This window comes from Sinocyclocheilus grahami, unplaced genomic scaffold (assembly GCF_001515645.1).
Source record: "Sinocyclocheilus grahami isolate Dianchi unplaced genomic scaffold, SAMN03320097.WGS_v1.1 scaffold699.1, whole genome shotgun sequence".
Taxonomy (NCBI): Eukaryota; Metazoa; Chordata; class Actinopteri; order Cypriniformes; family Cyprinidae; genus Sinocyclocheilus; species Sinocyclocheilus grahami.
In genome coordinates this window covers 350,081-368,556 of record NW_015505878.1, presented here as the reverse complement: position 1 = coordinate 368,556, position 18,476 = coordinate 350,081, and the positions used below count along the sequence as shown (strand labels likewise).

Here is an 18,476-nt window from a genome sequence, read left to right as displayed (position 1 = left end):
AATTTTTACATGGTGTTTGCATATAAATGTGTCTTAGCAGTGTGTGGACACAACCACCCTACAATGATACAAATCCATTTACTCTTTTTTTTAATCCCCCAAAAAACTAAACAGTCTCAAATATAAAGCTGTTTTGACTTTCTGAGCAGTATGATGTCACGACTGCTGATGGACTGTCCTGTTTTAGCATATTTACACCCTCAGCCAGTTGTACGCTGTCCGCCATTTTATCCGCGCTTGAGCAACTGTGGCGACATGTCTTGTAAGCAATGCAGGTATTTTATAGTTGGGTGTAAAAGTGAACATAAGAGTCTTCATTTTCTCCTGACATCAGAGCCACTGAGGACACAGTGGATTCGTTTTGTTTTTGATAGTAACTCAAAACTGAATACACATAAAAATGGAAGAGAGAGGTGGAGTGAGCAGAGCTCATTATCATTTAAAACGGGTCGCTGTGAACAGAGCTGTTTTTGACAAGGTAAAAAGGGTGTTGTTTTACACGACCATTGAGGAATTTTAACCAAAGTATGTTGCAGACATTTCATGAAGACCGTAAAGAATCGTACCAACTAGTGGAAAATGAGTATCCGATGTCCCCTCTGAGAGATTTAAAAGGTCACTCTATGTTTGAAATGAAATTCACACACAAAGTGTAAAGTAGTAGGATTTCTATGAATCGATGTGGTGGGGTTTGGTGACCATTTAAAGCTCAAAGCCATGGACAGGTGACCTTTCAACAGAGAAGCTTAACCAGCGAACCTTCTTTACATCTCACCGCCAGCAAAGCTTTGACTCACATCAAAACAACTCCCGAAATGGCTATTTGAATTGCATTCTGACTCTCTTACTAACGACTGTTTATTTTCAGATGACGGTTTTTGGCATTTAGTTTGCTGTGTTGAAATTTAATGGCCTTTAAATTTAGCAACAGAATGTTATTCCAGGTCCTGTTGATCATTCAAAGTGGCGCGTCTGATGCACTTTGCCAAAATGGAGATGATGCACAAGTCTGAAATTAGCACTCTAGTGGTCTATTTAGACTCTTACTCACCATAATAAGCCGCAGTTTGTTTCTCCGCACCTCTTTGAATAATGCTATTTCACATGACGGTGAGAGAGCACACTTAGGTCATTATGGACACATTCAACAGCTCCCTACCAACACTGGGCCGAACAGAAGGAATGTTTCGCCAAGAATTGTTTTCAACATTTGGTGATTTGCAAACTGTGTGCTTGTGTAACTTGGCTAATCCCAGAGGAGATTGCGGTGATGATGTTTATGTTTGCGGATGTCTGATGAACGCTGGGAAGGGTTTGGGAGGAAGTCACGCTCAGCAGTTATGGGTTTGAGGAATGCAGATTGAAAGCAATCGCAATGCTGTTGTTGCTTCAGTTTAAAATAAGCGATGGCATATTTAAGGCCAAATGCAGTGGCACTATGTGCTAATTGTATGTGAAATATTGGAAGCATGAAAACTGACATTAATTGAAGATCCTCCGAAGTGGAGAACGTACTGCTTGTTATTTCACAACCAATATAATAATGAAGTGCTGAATTTCTGTATTATACTCTTAAAAATAAAGGTTCCAAAAGAGTTATTTTGTAGCGATGCTAGAGAAGAACCACATTTGGTTCCACAAAAAACAAACATACAAAAATTTTTTTTTTTTAATAATAATTTTCTTTTCTTAGTGTTAAGAACATTTTATAATCTGAAGAACCTTTTACCAATATAAAGAACGTTTTGTGCATTGAAAATGTTCCATGTAGGGATGCACCGAAATGAAAATTCTTGGCTGAAGCCAAACAAAATAAAACACTGGGCCGAATACCGAATACAGTTTTTCGCATTTTTCCCCCAGGTAGACCTATTTTGCCATTTTTTTCACCATTGCATATATTGAATAGCCAAAATGTGCTTTTTACGGGTTTGTCCTGATTTTCAAATAAAAAAATCAATTACAAAACAACAATTTAAAAATATTTACTCAACACTGAACATTTTTTTTACATTCTAGCAGACATTATACCAACAAAGTATACAACAAATTTTTTTAAGTTAAAATTAATAAGTTAGTAAAATAATATTTTTTGGCCATTTTTGAGACTTGAATCAGGCATGTATTTATTTACTGTACAAATAAAGGCAGCCTTGCTGATCAGAAGAGAATTATTTTAAAACATTAGAATATATTACAGATCCCAATTTGAACACTGTGTGCATGTTATAATAAATGTATTAATAGAGCTGTTGTAGGGTAATTATTATTATCATTATTATTGTCTTACTTTTTTATTTTATTTTACAGAACAACAGTAAAATTACAATACTAATATTTATAAATGTTGATGGAGTTGTTGCTTTTTCTCTGGTTTTATTTGGGCAGAAACCCACAGGAAGATCTCAGTGCTTCTTTTTGTTGACAACAGCATGCAGATTTATAAATGATTCTCATTACGAATTTGGGAAGATGTTTGTCGCATGTATCACATTGTCACATGCCTTTAAAAAAAATCACTAAAATGTTACTGAGCAACTGACGAGTAACACAGTTTCAGTGCAGATTTTCCTCATGCTTTGGACTTTAAAACCTGGCGCCGCAAGCTCGTGCAGCACTGTCAGAATATAAACAATCCGTGTGTGCATTAGAAAATATATCATTCTGCAGTTTATTTACTAATCGTTTGAGGTCATTTCGCAATTTCAATCATCATGAACACCGAAAGAGATCTTTTTGCTATTTTCGTCCGAATAATTTCGGTTGCCAAACATTCGGTGCATCCCTAGTTCCATGAGTGTTAAAGGTTCCTTCATGGAACTATCGATGCCAATAATGAACCAATATTTTTAAGAGTGTATGTAAAAATAAGAACTCCTAAAAAATAAAGGTTCTTTATTGGCATTGATGGTTCCATGAAGAACCATTAGCATCCATGGAACATTTTCCATTCCACAAAAGGTTGTTTATAGTGGAAAAAGGTTCTTCAGATTATTAAAATATTATTCACACTGAGGAAGAAGTGGTTCTTTTAAGAACTGTTGACTAAACGGTTCTTTGGGGAACCCAACATGGTTCTTCTAGCTTTGCTGCAAAAAACTTTTTTGGAAGCTTTATTTTTGAGAGTGTTTACAGTAATTTTCCACAGCACACCAAACCCGGCAGCCAGTGATGAGGTGACTGGGTTCTGACTTCTAATGATTTAATTTGCTCATGGCATGTGCACTGGAGAAAATAATATTATCACTGAGTTCCAGATCATTGTAGAAATGTTTCTGACACTCCCCCATCTTCTGTGCAACATCTCTGTTTACAAGAAGAAAATTCAGGTCTCCATGTAGAGGACGACATGCTCTACCCAGCCTCAATCAAAAGAGTGAATCGTCATCAAATCAATATCCTTCAGTCCATTAGGTTATTTAGTGTGTTTAGACATTTAATGGGCTATAAGATAAACGACCATACCATGTACCTATTAATACATATATGCAATCATTCATTTCTTAAAGTTGCCATTCAGTCACCTTTAAGTCAACGTTAATTGATTATCTGCCAACCTAATGAGTTTCCTCTGGGATAGAAATGTTGAAAAAATCAATTATTTCAATGCAGAAAGTCTCGATTAAGGGTTTGCCCAAGTGCTAATACATCACAATTCTTAGTTCAGATGTCTTAATGAATGACATATTCATCATTTTGCATTTTTCCTTTAGCTTTTTCTTCTAAAGTAGATGACTTTCTCAGTTCCCAGCATGGGGAAGTGTGCAAATAGTACTTTATCAAATGCAAAAGGTGATTTAAGTCTTGCTGTCACCTGCCTTGTATTCTTCTTGGAGTCATGACTTATTCCAATTAAAGTGAGATAATTAAACTGTATTTCAAAAGGAAAGAGATGAGCTGGAAAACAAATACATCTTTATAGCCCACATCTATTTGTAGACCCCAGGGCCGGACTGGGATGTAATCTCAGGTTGGGAAATCTCACACTCATCCAGGCCACACAGAAAAAAAGGGACCAAAATTGTACCTTTTGGGGTACAACAGCTCGTCACCAGCAGTACTCTTAAAAGGACATCTTTGTACCTTTTATTTTACCCCTAATAGGTACATATTAGTACCTTAGAGTATGTAGGCCTACCTATTAGGGGTAAAAAAGGAACAAAGATGTCCTTTTAAGGGTCCTGTTCCAGTGGCAAGCTGTTGTACCACAAAAGGTGCAATTTTGGCCCCTTTTTATATAGCATACATCCACAACAATTTCTGAAACCACAGACAACTCTATTATTTGTATGACCATCACATAAAAAGGTCTAAATCCTTAGTCTGGGGCCGTGGAAAATAATTGCAGGTTCTCTCTTGCACTGCACCTTCACTTCCCTTTCCCTTTTCTTCATTTTCCCAAATATCTCTGTCTCTCGCTTTTTTTCTTACCTGTCACTTCTTCACCAACAGGTCTACTGTTATGAACAGAACTGTGTCCACCTTGTTGAAAACAACCACCTCATTTCAGCTTGTTAGCACAGAATGTTATTTATCTTAAAATTACTTAAATACCCTAGATTTAACAAACCTAGATTTCATACAAATATACACTACTAGTCAAAAGTTTTTGAACAGTAATGTTTTTAAAGAAGTCTCTTCTGCTCACCAAGCCTGCATTTATTTGATCCAAAGTACAGCAAGAGCAGTACTATTGTGAAATATTTTTACTATTTAGAATAACTGCTTTCAATTTGAATATATTTTCAAATGTAATTTATTTCTGTGATCAAAGCTGAATTTTCAGCATCATTACTCCAGTCTTCAGTGTCACGTGATCCTTCAGAAATCATTCTAATATGCTCATTTGCTGTTCAAGAAATTATTATTATTATCTTTATCAATAATTAAAACAGTTGAGTACATCACGATTTTTTGATGAATAAAAAGATCCAAAGATCAGCATTTATCTGAAATAAAAAGCTTTTGTAACATTATACATGCACTATACCAAAAGCTTGGAGTCTGTGGTGGGGTGGGGGGTTATAGAAATTATTACTTTAATTCAGCAAGGATGCTTTAAATTGATCAAACGTGATGATAAAGACATTGATAATGTTACAAAAGATTTCTATTTCAGATACATGCTGTTCTTCTGAACTTTCTATTCATCAAAGAAACCTGAACAAAAAAAATCTACTCTGTTTATATATATATATATATAATTATTATTATTATTTTTTGAACAGCAAATGAGCATATTAGAATGATTTCTGAAAGATCACGTGACACTGAAGACTGGAGTAATGATGCTGAAAATTCAGCTTTGATCACAGAAATAAATTACATTGGAAAATATATTCAAATAGAAATCAGTTATCTTAAATAATAAAAATATTTCACAATATTACTGTTTTTGCTGTATTTTGGATCAAATAAATGCAGGCTTGGTGAGCAGAAGAGACTTCTTTAAAAAAACATTTTAAAATCTTACTGATCAAAACCTTTTGACTGGTAGTGTAGGCCTATTAAAACACATTTTCTAAAGCGCCTAAATGTCAAAATTAGTACAATAGATTTGTTGAAAAATACTGAACACTCTATTGCATTATTAGGCTGTGACTGATATTATTTTTGTATTGCTGTCTGCTCTAGCTCCCTCCCTCCCTGTACAATAAATCCACGTGAATATCTGTCATTGCTACATTTTTTAGTGTAACTTTACAATATAAAATATTAATAATAATAATAATAATAACAAAAACCGGCCCGCTAGGCCAAATCAGCTGCCAGGCCACCGGGAATTCTCCCAGTGCTCCCGATGGCCAGTCCGGACCCCTTACTTTCCAACATGGAATGGCAAACAAAACACAAGGCAGCTTGTCTGCAGTCACCATGTTAATTTTAAGATTATTAGTTTTCTTAATTATGCTCATAAGAGATTTTATTTTATTGATGTATGCAGTTCTTTTTTGATTAGGCTACTCTTCAATTTACAATGTTTTACAGTTAACCTAAAGTGATAACATGTAGATTTTATTCAAATAATTGAAATTATTTTACATTTCTGAATAAACTAGTAATCAGTATTTGTGTTCCACTTTCCATTAAGCGTGTATATCTGTTTACAATTAACCTTTTCGAAAAAATACAGACATTAATCTAAAACTAACAGATACAAATCACAAAACTTCATTAGTCTTCCACTTTATTTGTGGAAGACTAGGAATGGATTTGCTGTCGTTTAGGCTACCAGATGACATCAAGTCTTTAAAAAATATTCATAGTTTTGTTTGAGGCACTTAATAGCATAAAGGATACTAAAAGTAAAAACTACACATTTTCCCTCTTTTTCTGATGCACCATTATTTACATGTTTTACATTGTTGTTGTATAATCCATCTCAGAGAATCCCACCCCTAAAGTCTATAATTTATTATTATTGATTATTTTAATTGTTGTCATTACTTTTCAATTATGCACTTCATCTTAAAAGTAATAACTTTCAGATATTATGGACAGGGGCCTCTGGGCACCGGGCTCTCACTCACTATCTTCACATGTAAACTGTTGCGGATTCAGCCATCTGAATCTAATCGTCACCATCTAAAATGAACAACAGGCCTTCAGCTTGTTGATTTAACAGTACTGTAGCCCACATCCAATGTACCCTCGGGAGATTCACTGTTGTTTCCACGGCAACAAGCAGACCCTTGCCCTTCCCAGGGCTCCTGACATTCATTTGGACTAAACCACGCCAGACTGTAAATAGGGGGGAATTAACACAACTGACATGGCAAGTCTTAAGACTAGATTCCAAAGACTACACATTAACAGCTGCTTTTTAAATTCCTTGAGATTTATAAACGCAAAAGTAGGTACATAGGATACATTTCAAGTACATTTGCTCTTTACAGTAGCAACCTCCCCCCCCCACCCCCCCCGTTTCCGAGTCACATGACTTGGTCTCTCCTCCCACGAGCTGCCAGAGCAGCTTGTTGCATGACCAGCTTCTTGTTAAACTAACTTGAGTTCGGCGTTAAAATCCAAACCGGTTGCCTGACAAATCGCGTTTCGTGTGGACCGACGAGAATGTTCGCTTCGGTTAAAAAACAAGCCTTATTTCCGCTGACCTAACGAGTCACCTACCGCGGTTTCCATCGAGCTCTTTTGCCGTCTGCGTGATTTGTGGTCAAGAAACAGCACAGCAGCGGCAGGGCACGGTTACCAGGTAAGCAGCAGGTTCAATTCAAGCGTTTTTAAGGTGTTGACAAAGTAGTGCGAGCGATATTTGTAAAGCGCAGACTGTTTATTGTGGATACAGGGTGTGGAGTGTCAATACAATGCGAGCGTGTTTAGCTAGCGGTCAGTGATGTCGACATGGGTTTAGGAAATGTTGTGTTTCCGAGCGAGAAGTAATAAATCGTTCTTAAAAATAAAACTACGCCCGCGCGCTAAAATGTGAACGCTCGCGTGCTGGCCGTCGTAAAATCACCGTGACATTGACTTTGTTCAAATCGATGAAAAATACGCGTTGACCGCTCATTCATGAGGATTGTTTTAGTTGACAGCAGTGTTGCCTTTCCCCCCGGTGTCATTGCTCCGTTACTCCGTGATGGGAATTAATTCCAATATCGTCCGCCGAGTTCTAACGCGATGAGTAAGACGTGCTTTCCCCGAATATAATATAACGATTTAAAGAATTCAAGAGTTTGTTTCTCAATGCAAAACAGAGTGTAAATTATGATGGCTTAGACGCCGCATTCGTTAAAATTGCTAAAAAGGGAAATCAACGCGGACCGCTCATAATTCATGCTTGTTTAGTTGCTTAAATTATTATCGCGGCATCGTTCCTTGAGGATAATTTATTGGAATTTATCGCGTCAAATTCCATGAGATCAGAAATAATAATTGGTTCGATATTTGTTTTAAAATAATGACTTTAAGAAGAGTTTCCCCCCCTTGCTTCATCACACACACACACACACAGAGACAGAGGAGAGAGAGTATGGCTAGTATACGTTAAATGAAGAGTTTAGCACTGTATTCGTTACTTCAGACTTCACGCGCTCGAGTTGATACGGGTCTTTTTTCCCCACGTCATCGCTGCGCGAGGAGAATTATATCGAATAAATCTCGTCAGTTTATCACCATCATCATTTCTGTCTAAAAAAAAGTAAGACTTGCTGTCTTTTATATGCACAGAACGACATACGGTTCACCCGTGAAGACTAGCCCTGCCATGAAACCGCTCCCAAATCCCGCGCCACACCCCGTGCGCACACCGAGCACGTGAGAGCCCAACAACTAGTGCATTCTCACTAACGCGGAACTACTAGAGCGCTTCCAGCTTGCTAGGCGGCCTAATTGCGTCGCGTCGGCCGGTTTCTCTCAGGAAAAAAAGTATACCATGGTACAGGAATAGTACTGGATATGAATAGTACCATGCCTGATCAATATATACCATGGTAATTTGATCACGTAACCTGTAGTTGAAGATACTTGAAGAATAGCATCATATTATCGTAGTGTAAAAACATATGGCCATGGTAAATGTTGAAATAACATAGTCTTCTCATGCTACCGTGTCCAAACAAATAGTTTGAGTTAGCTGAGACATGCAGAGGAAAGGTGAGTTACCTGAGAAAGTGCTGAGCGACATAGATATGGAAGAGGATATATGCTAAGATGCTTTGCTAAATCTCAATAAGCATAATGCAAGTATGACCCAAATAGGAATCTTAATTCCATGATCTCATTTTTATTTGCCCGCACAGCAGGTATTGCACCTTTCTGGTTGTTTTAGTAAATTGAGCCTCTGCCTGCAAGTCTGCATATCCTTGTTGGTCAGTGTCGGATAATGATTCTTATTTAGTGAGGATGTCTAATGGGGGGTAATTAGTTACCTTTGGGTTTTGGAAACCAGCATTTAGTTTTGCATCATAGTTTACTGTAGACATCTTTTAAGAACATAGAAGAGCTGTCTCTAGAACAGGGGGGTCTTCAAGGGGTCTAAAAATGAAAATATGAATTAGAAGTCAACTTAGTATTGCATTTTAAGTGATATTTTAAGTAGCTTAGGTTATGCAAAATTAGTAATAGTCTCTCTCACATTAAAGTGTATTAAGTGTGGTTATGGTTAAATGGAATGATGTTTATATTGCAGAGCTATTAAAAAGTAAGTACTGTATGTACTGTGCATGTGTTCATTTGGTACTATATGCATGCTGTTTTAGACCAGGTTTAAACTGCAACACTCAGAAGAATTTTGTAAGTAGACTAAATGTAGTGGAGGTTAAATGCAGATGTGTTAGCATCATGCAAATGCAAAACCTTTACATTAAAAAAATATTTTCTGATAGGAAATTTGTCTTTGCATTTGCATGAATTCATTTAGCGGATGCTGGTTCACCTCTTAAAATCTTTCAAATAGCTTATCATTATCGTGACAGATCGTCATGCTGCTAGGAATTGATTATAGCCTGAAACGGGAAGCTCCGAGGTGGTTTACATTTCTGTAGAACATTAACAATGTGATACATTTGATAAAGTAATCATTAAATGGCTCCGCAAGAGCTTGAAATCGTAATATGTAATCAAATAGCTGTATTAGTCAGAGCTTTCCAAATAAATGAGGAAAACTAGAAATTGTATATCAAATATTTGACTTAATGTCTCAATCTGTAGACCATAAGATATGCTTAATGTCCTGTCCAAAGGGAATCCATGGATTTTGGCTTTATATCAGGAATGGTGTCATGGGTTGAATTATTTACTAGTGACCGTAAAACGATGGAGAGTCTTAAATTGTAAATATATCAACATTAGTACATTTTAATTTCCTCAAGTTGCACATTTCTGAAAGATGCATGCACACAAACGGATTATTCTTCCATTTCTTCTACTGAATTCCATTCTCTTTTAAAACAGCATTGCCTAATTGTATAAAGCTAACTTAGTTAATTTCCTCAGCGAGGTGCAGGTGCATTAATTATTTGACCAAATCATTTGACATTCAACCTCGATACTATATGTCAAATGAGCAATTTGAGCAATAAACAACATTAATCCAGTAGGAGTGTTTAGTGTAATCACCTAGAGTTGACTGTCAGGGTTAGCTGGCAGCCGCATTGAGTGCGAGTGCATGGCTCGCCTCATTGATGTTTAAGCAGTGCATTGTTTTAACATCATTTGTCGTTGCTTTTGTAAAAGCACTCTGGCTGTCACATAATTGCAGTGTGCCCTCGGGAACGTGAGCCCCTAAAAGCAGGAGGCAGCTGTTCTATTGATTCGGATGGAAACATTGTAAAGCGGCATCTGACTCATCACTTCTACCCCACTGCATCATCCCTCACGTGACGCCGAGAGGCTTCCTGTCTCGAAGGTAGAGGAGGGGAGGATGTGTCCTCATCGCCCTATGGTAACGATGCTCATTGTCATAGCGATGGGTTGCCAGGGGATGCAGAGACCTTGGAGGCAGGCAGAGCTGCTGTGTTTGACTGAGGTGTTAGACGTGTGAGAGAATTCAAAGTCTTTCTACATTGCGACTACACAAATGCTGCCTTGAGGGCAGATATACTTTTGAAACCATCTTGAAGGAATAGTTCACTCATAAATGAAGATTTTGTCATCATTTACTCAGTCCTGTAGCATTCCAAACTTGTTGTCATTTGCAATTCCTTCGATGAAACACAAAAGAAGACAGTAGGCCAAAAGTTCATGTAGTTCTTTTCCATACAATCAAAGTTCATGGCGATTGAGCCTGTCAAGTTCAAAAAAGTACCATAAAATTGATCTATATGATTCCTGCACAGGATTCAACGTCTTCTAAAATCATCTGATAGTAGGGCTGAACGATTTTGGAAAATAATCTAATTGCGAATTTTTTTTTTTTTTACCAATATTGCGATTGCGATTTAATATGCAATTATTTTTTTTAAAGCTCTTTATGTTCTGTATTATTCAACAAAGACAAGGTATAAATCATTGTATAGTATGACCAACACACTATTAGATAGATTAAACATAAATGTTATTTTCTGTAGGCCAGGCCTATATGTTACGATGAAATTAGGTGATGCATGAATTGATATGAATGACATTTTTATTTAACAACTACTATCACAGTATATTGACTGATTTGTTGAACTTCGAACCTTGTAAGCATGTAATAATTATGACAACATAAAGCACTGACAAATAAGCCTGGTGTAAACATTAAAATGAAAGTCAGTAACAAATCACACAAACTAAAGTAGATTGCAGAAATATAAAAACAAATCTGTTGCTTTACCACACTACTTTAGGTAATTCACAGTCACTGTAATAAACATATGTAAACGTGCACTGCACTTTTTAAACACTGTCTGTTAACTTTAGACCAGTGGTTCTCAAACTTTTTTGGTTGCGCCCCCATCAGACTACCAAATTATTTCACTAAACATTATGAAAAATAATGTTTTTTTATTTATTTAAAAAACCTACAGGGAAAAAAACACCTGCATCACTTGAAACATTGAAAAATAGCATAGAGAGAATAACTTCTTATTATTCTCTCGTTGTTGTTTATTTATGTTTTGTGGGTTTCTTGCTGTCCACTAAGGCATAGGACACACAGGCTTTTCTTGTGACGCAGCACTGAATTTTCAGCATCATTACTCCAGTCCTCAGTGTCACATGATCCTTTAGAAATCATTCTTATGCTGATTTATTATCAGTTAACTTGTGCTGCTTAATATTTTTTTTGGAACCTGTATTCCATAAATAAAGTTAAAAAGAACAGAATTTATTCAAAATATAAATATTTTCTAACAATATCACTTTTTTGTCCATTTAACACATCCTTACTGAATAAGTATTCTAAAAGTTTCTTTAAAAAGAAAAAAGAAATGTACTGACCCCAAACTTTTGAATAGTAGTGTATATTTAACACACAACACACTGTTCTTTTTAACTTTTTATTTATCAAAGAATCCTGAAAAAATATCACTGGTCCCAAACAATAATAAGCAGCACAACTGTTTCCATCTCTGATTATAAATCAGCATATTATAATGATTTCTGAAGGATCATGTGACACTAAAGACCTGAGTAATGATGCTGAAAATGTTAAATTGCAATAATAGGCTATTCCACAAAATTACAGTTTTGTTTCTACATTTGAAATAAATGCAGGCTTGATGAGCATAAGAAACTTCTTAAAAAAAAAACACATTAAAAATATTACTGATCCCAAACTTTTGAACGGCAGTATATAGGCTATAGGCAATCTACCTCATGAACAGTTAAAGGGGTCATATGATGCTGCTAAAAAGAACATTATTTGGTGTAATGAAATGTGTTTAAAGTTTAGAAAAACACATTATTTTCCACATACTGTACATTATTGTTTCTCCTCTATGCCCCGCCTTTTTGAAACGCGTCGATTTCTACAAAGCTCATCGGTCTGAAAAGCGAGGTGTGCTCTGATTGGCCAGCTATCCAGTGCGTTGTGATTGGCCGAATACCTCAAGCGTGTGACGGAAATGTTACGCCCCTTACCATACTGTGATGCCGTGTCCGGCCGGAGCGACGAGACAAAAACATTAAAACCCATTATAAACGAGGCATTTGTTGCATCCAGTGGGGACATAATTACTGATTATAATGACTTATACTGTCTTTTTACGCGTTGCGTTGCATTGCATCGTGCTGCGTAAACATAAAACACTGTCTGCATTTGTGATCAGAGAAAACTACAAGTGCTAACGTTACTCCACACTGCCCAAAACTCGCGTTTGAATCATCAGTGGCAAATGATAAAAGAAAACGTACTTACGTGAGTCAGAACTGCCGCCATTTTAGTCTAACGTTGCTCTCCCAGGATCAGTAAACAGTCTTCCATAAAATGTGCCGGCAATCCACAGCACTAAGTATTCCCTCAGCGACCAGCACGGACCAGCTCTAGGCATGACGAAGCAGATATCGTCCTCTTTTGAAAGACCAAACAAAGTAGTTTCACTTTCACAACGAAAAACACAGCGGTCTAGCGTGAGCGAAATCCCGGGCAAGAGTGAGAGCTGAGGTGGCGGGGTCGAGAACGGCGGTCCCGGCGAAGGAGCGGTGAAAACGGTGAAAGCCGATCCGGCGATCCACAGCACTAAGTTGATGTATTTCCTCAGCGACCAGCACGGATCAGCTCTAGGCATGACGAAGTGGATATCGTCCTCTTTTGGAAGACCAAACAAAGTAGTTTCGCTTTCACAACGAAAGCACACAGCGTCTTTAGGACATGGCGGCAACAATATTACAGTGAGAATAAAAGTTACGCCTTCTTTCTTTGCGTGAACATTTGGGCTGCGTTATGCAGATCTTCCCACATACTGGGGTAGATATGTGGGGGCGTGTTCGAACGAGCCATTTTAGGGGGGTGTGGCTGACTCTTAACTTTTATAAAGAATATCTCTTTGGATTTGAGACTTTAGTCTTTGCAAATTTACAGATCTTCTTTATGCACCAAGAGCTTGTAACACTCCAAAGAGAAAGGAAAAAATGAAATCGCATCATATGACCCCTTTAAATGTTCTCCCATTGTGCAATACAAATATGTGCAATAACCTTATACTATTTCTCACCCTACAGCCATTAAATGTAAATTGTTTTATCTAGGTATGCATTAAAGAAAGATGACTTTCATTATTGATCAATATTGGTCTTCCCTCAGGTAAAATGCACATTTTCTTGCGTGGTTGGATGTTGGAATCACGTTGTTTATATTCGCTCAAACTGATTTGCTAAAGTCGAAATGCAGATGTAAAAAAAAAAACTAACTCCATTAGCGCAAATCCCGTTCGCTGTGAAGCAGGAGCGACCAGCCGGCAGAGAATTCTGCTTGGTCTTAAAGCCTCCCTGTTCACAAATCAAACACTTGTCAATAAAGAATGATTAATTCTCAATTTAGAGTTTGTTATTCGTATGGTCTAGGTGGTCAAATATGGTGCCTTAAATACGGGACAAACTGCTATATGGAAAATGAAAGCTATACGAAACGCTTCTTTGATACGGGATGATTCCTTATTATATGAAACGGTTGGCAACCCTATACTGACACAAAGTTAAAATGATTTGCAACGGTCGCTTTGTCGCGTCCAGTGTAGAGCTGTTGCGGCGCGATGCACAACTGTAGCGTCCTGTATAGACACGGTGAGTGAAGCCGAGAGCAAGATATGCCTCGTCATATTTTCTGCATTTAGCTTTTAAATGACCAGCACCTGCCTGGGTCTGTGCGACTTCATCTATGGCTTTTCTCTTCGCTTTCACAAACCTATCCATCCCCCATTCTAAGTTACGTCTTTTGGCTGTTTACTTATTTCTTTTATTTTTCTGCTGATGGCCCGCGCTCGACTTCAAGCAGCGCTGCTTAGACCGATGGGTGTGTGTCATCAAAGTACTGCGAGAGCTATAAGAGAGCGCGGACGTCTCCTTATGCTTTCTCTCGCTCGCCGTACTTTGATGTCATACACTGATCTGATCTTCAAGTCGAACACACCTCTTTACTCTCGCCTGTCACGTGACCGTGTAATCGCAGCCTCTGCGATTGAAAAATCTACATTTTTCATTTCGCGATATTATCGCAAATGCAATTAATCGTTCATCACTATATGATAGCTTTGCATGAGGAAATGAGCAAACTCTGTTTCTTGTGTTCAACTTAAAAATGCAACTTTACATGCATCGCTCAAGGTTTGAATGGAGATTTAAGAGCTCCGAAGAAAAAAAAAAACTTCTATGTTAATTCAAATTTCCAGCTGTGCCAATGATGAAACTTTTTTTTTTGTCCGTTTTTAAATTTCTCTTGCATCTCATTTTTCATTTTAAATGTAGTTAAAACTTTCATAATTGTATTTTTGTCACTTTTTTAAAAATGTCTATAATTTTATTAATTTTTAATAAATTTTTATTTCTCTTTTAGTATATCAAGTTAAGCTACCTTATCTTGGCAACTAGCTATATATAAAAAAAAGATTAATTTCAGTAAATATTACGAGTAATGATCTTTTTTAATGGTTTTAATCTTAGGTTAAGTTTTAGTTAACCATAGTCTGTCACTTGGTTTTTATATTTTTCTGACATCACGTTGCGCCATCCACACATAAAATTCCATTAAGAGACAATGATTATGAATGTTTTGGGCTGATTTTATGATTCTTTTATTTCTCTTTTAGTATATCAAGTTAAGCTACCTTATCTTGGCAACTAGCTATATATAAAAAAAAGATTAATTTCAGTAAATATTACGAGTAATGATCTTTTTTAATGGTTTTAATCTTAGGTTAAGTTTTAGTTAACCATAGTCTGTCACTTGGTTTTTATATTTTTCTGGCATCACGTTGCGCCATCCACACATAAAATTCCATTAAGAGACAATGATTATGAATGTTTTGGGCTGATTTTATGATTCTTTTAGGGCTGCATGATAAATCGAAATGGAATCGAGATCGCGATTCGACAGAAGCTGCGATTGTCATGCGTATCTTTCAGTGAAGCACGGTTCTGTGATCAGCAGTAAATCTCCATCCAAAGGCCAGAGGGCGCTCTTGTGCTGAAAATCCAAATACGCCTCGCAGGAGAAACCCTCCTTATTCATCGCTGCAGCTGAATAAACAAAAGATTTAACTGCTTTCATTGATTCAACGTGACTAGTAAACACACGACTACAACAATATATGGTTTATCTGAGTTCTTATTCTTATAATTTTCATTAAAATAAAGTATAGTTATAATGCAATGCCTTTGTCACTGCTGAAATACTATGAAATATGTTGTGTGCCTTATTCTGTGTAAGAAGCTACATCATCTCACAGAAGGATTTGTTTCAAACACTCGACTGACATTATGAAGTGAGTTTGGAGTAAAAATATGTAATTAAATGTCGTATTTTCACATGCTTTCAGATGGAGCAGCATTTACTTCACAGAGCCGTAGTTCACTGAGAAGCTATGCAAACAGCTGTCATTATCGCGAACGATTTCTTCGATTTCATAATCGCGCAATAACATTTTTTTTTTGTGCAACTTGTCAGTGAACTACGGCTATCTGTAGTAAATTCTGCTCCATCTGAAAGCGCGTGATGATGATTTCCTGCTGATTACAGAACCGGCTTTACTAACAAAATGCGCATGGCAATCGCATTCGATTAATCGTGCAGTCCTAGATTCTTTTATTGTGATTTTGTCCTTTTTGGAGCTTGACTGTGTGCATTCAGACAAACGTCTCAATTTGTATTGTATGGAAGAAGAAAAACCGTTGGAGCAACTATAGTAGCAAAAAGTTTAAATTAGCAAATTTGTGCACATTGCTGTTTATAAAACATTTCCAGTCATAGAGTTTCATCCCCATCACAGTGTATAATTTGGAAAAGTTGGGGAAAAGAATATCAATCTTTCGTTGCCAGGGCATAAAAATGGGGGAATACCTTTAAGTTCAGCATTCAGGAGCCTGTCATTGGAAGCTCTGAGGTCAGTTTGCTAGTTCGGGGAAACTCTGCTAACAACAGAGCCTCACAGAGGGAATGATGCTATTGGCTAGATTGCGGATGGGCGGCCTTTTGCCGGAGGCAGTCTGGCAGGAAGGGGTTGGTTGCAGGAGAGGAGGGGAGGGGTGTGGGAATAGCTGGAAATGTTTCAGCCGGATAGTTGACCAGCAAGCAGACACGCTGGTGCTTTTGCTGCGGTTGCTGAGAAAAAAATCCCTGTCTCGGCATGGGCCACCAGCTCACGGCTTCGCAAAGGGAATGACAACGGTTTATGTGGTCATTATATACCCGGGAGAGCGTGAAGTGAAGGAGTCCGATTGCCACACCAGGTGAGCAGAAGAGGGAGTGAGACGTGAAGAGGAAGGAGGCTTCGTTATTTCAACAAGGTGGGAGGAGTAGGGTACATTTTATCTTTTAAAGTTCAAGTTGTAAAGTTGTTTTTCCCAACATGAGGAATTTTGCTGCAATATGCTGCATGGGGGCAGGGGTGTGGAACGAGAGGGAGGGAAATCTGAGAGGAGGTGTGGAGTTGTCAGTAAGTTACTCTGTCTTTAACCCATGTGTATCCCAAATCCCAAGTCTTTCTGGTTTCTTTCCTTTGGAACATTTGTAAAGTAGTTACAGTTTTAAGATATAGTGCTTGTATTTATGTAGTTAGAATGACTGATTTGTGTGAATTTGTTCTCAAACCAAAGGCATATTTATGCAATTTACACAAATGTTTGTTTTCTGCAATTTAAATGATTCCAAGGAAATGATTACAAGCCTATCCGAAGGTAATGGTCTAGCCCGATTATCAAGGGCTTTATGCAAATTTAATGAATGCCAGAATATTTTATGTTGGCCTGATCAGACCTCCGGTTTTACTAGGCGTACAGTCCAGACTTTAAAAGAGCAGGACCTGCGCCGTGGCAGGAAAAGGCCGCATTTGTGTCGAACATTTGGCAAAAGTGTTGAGAGGAAGAGCGTGTTTTTATAAAGAGAGAGTCTGACTCTGCCCTTCCTGTTAAAAAAGCATGAAAACAGTCCACTGACTCTTTATTAGCCAAAGCCTTGAGAGCAACAGCGCCTTTTTGAATCAATCCGAAACGTTTAGACAGACTTGGAAAAAGTAATTAGCCTGCTCGTTTTAAGGCTTTACAACATGAAAAAATTACCCTTTGTTATGAGACTATTTTAGTAGGGGCGCCATATTGCGCACTTGTAAAGAAAACCGAGACTTTGTGCCAGCATCTTAATGTCAAGGCAAAAGTTTGTTGTAGCAGGGAGTGAGTATTTAAACTCAAGCTCATGTTGAGTTTTCACAACTCGGGCAAGATTTTATCCTCCATTACCAGCCTTCAAAGGTAAGTTAGTGTGTCATAATTCCCTTTTTCCTCAGGTAAGTTGCAGTATAGTTTCTAAAAACACTGTCTGTCAGTCGCTAAGTAGATCAGATCTGTGCCTAAATGATCTTCTTAATTAAATTAAACATCAGTTTCACACAGCCTGAGGATATGAGCGCGGTACCAGCCAGGCATGGCTGCCATCCATGACGCTATAAATAACTAGAGACGATGATCTGGGGGATAAAAGCAGCCTTGGTGTTATGAAGATAATAACTTGGGTCACCGAGATTCAGTTTTACATTAAGGCTATTATCATATGACACACCCATTTTGCTGACCATATTGAATCTGGGCTGCAGCCCTTTCCAAACTGCATGTGCAGTGATACTGTCTGTCTCCCGTGTACAAGTTTGATCCTGTATCAAGCCTTGTGGAGCCGGAGTTGTGGATTGTTTTAAATATGATCTTTTAATGTTTAATTACATTATTGTGTGATTTGTTTATCAGAAAACGTTTCCATAATCACTTCATATTTTAGCTGAATGGAATGATGATAATGCATGATCTAATTACTGAAATGTATGACTTTAATGAATGCTTACAATCATTCAGCTCTTAACTCTAAAGATATTAAGCTCTTTTTAAGTTGCATGACT

General features: G+C 37.5%; 1 protein-coding gene across 15 annotated transcripts in view; it reads left to right on the top strand.

The window, feature by feature from the left end:
- The first annotated feature begins 6,952 nt into the window (after positions 1–6,952).
- LOC107559795 (muscleblind-like protein 2a) overlaps positions 6,953–18,476 on the top strand; it is a 111,287-nt gene continuing 99,763 nt past the window's right edge. For 12 of the 15 annotated variants that reach the window (XM_016243763.1, XM_016243756.1, XM_016243759.1 and 9 more), the window contains exon 1: positions 6,953–7,210. The gene's annotated coding sequence lies outside the window, so the exon portion shown is untranslated. Of the gene's footprint in view, positions 7,211–16,613; positions 16,879–17,749; positions 17,839–18,476 lie in introns of those variants that run through there. The other 3 variants (XM_016243753.1, XM_016243751.1, XM_016243754.1) reach the window with 3 other exon arrangements.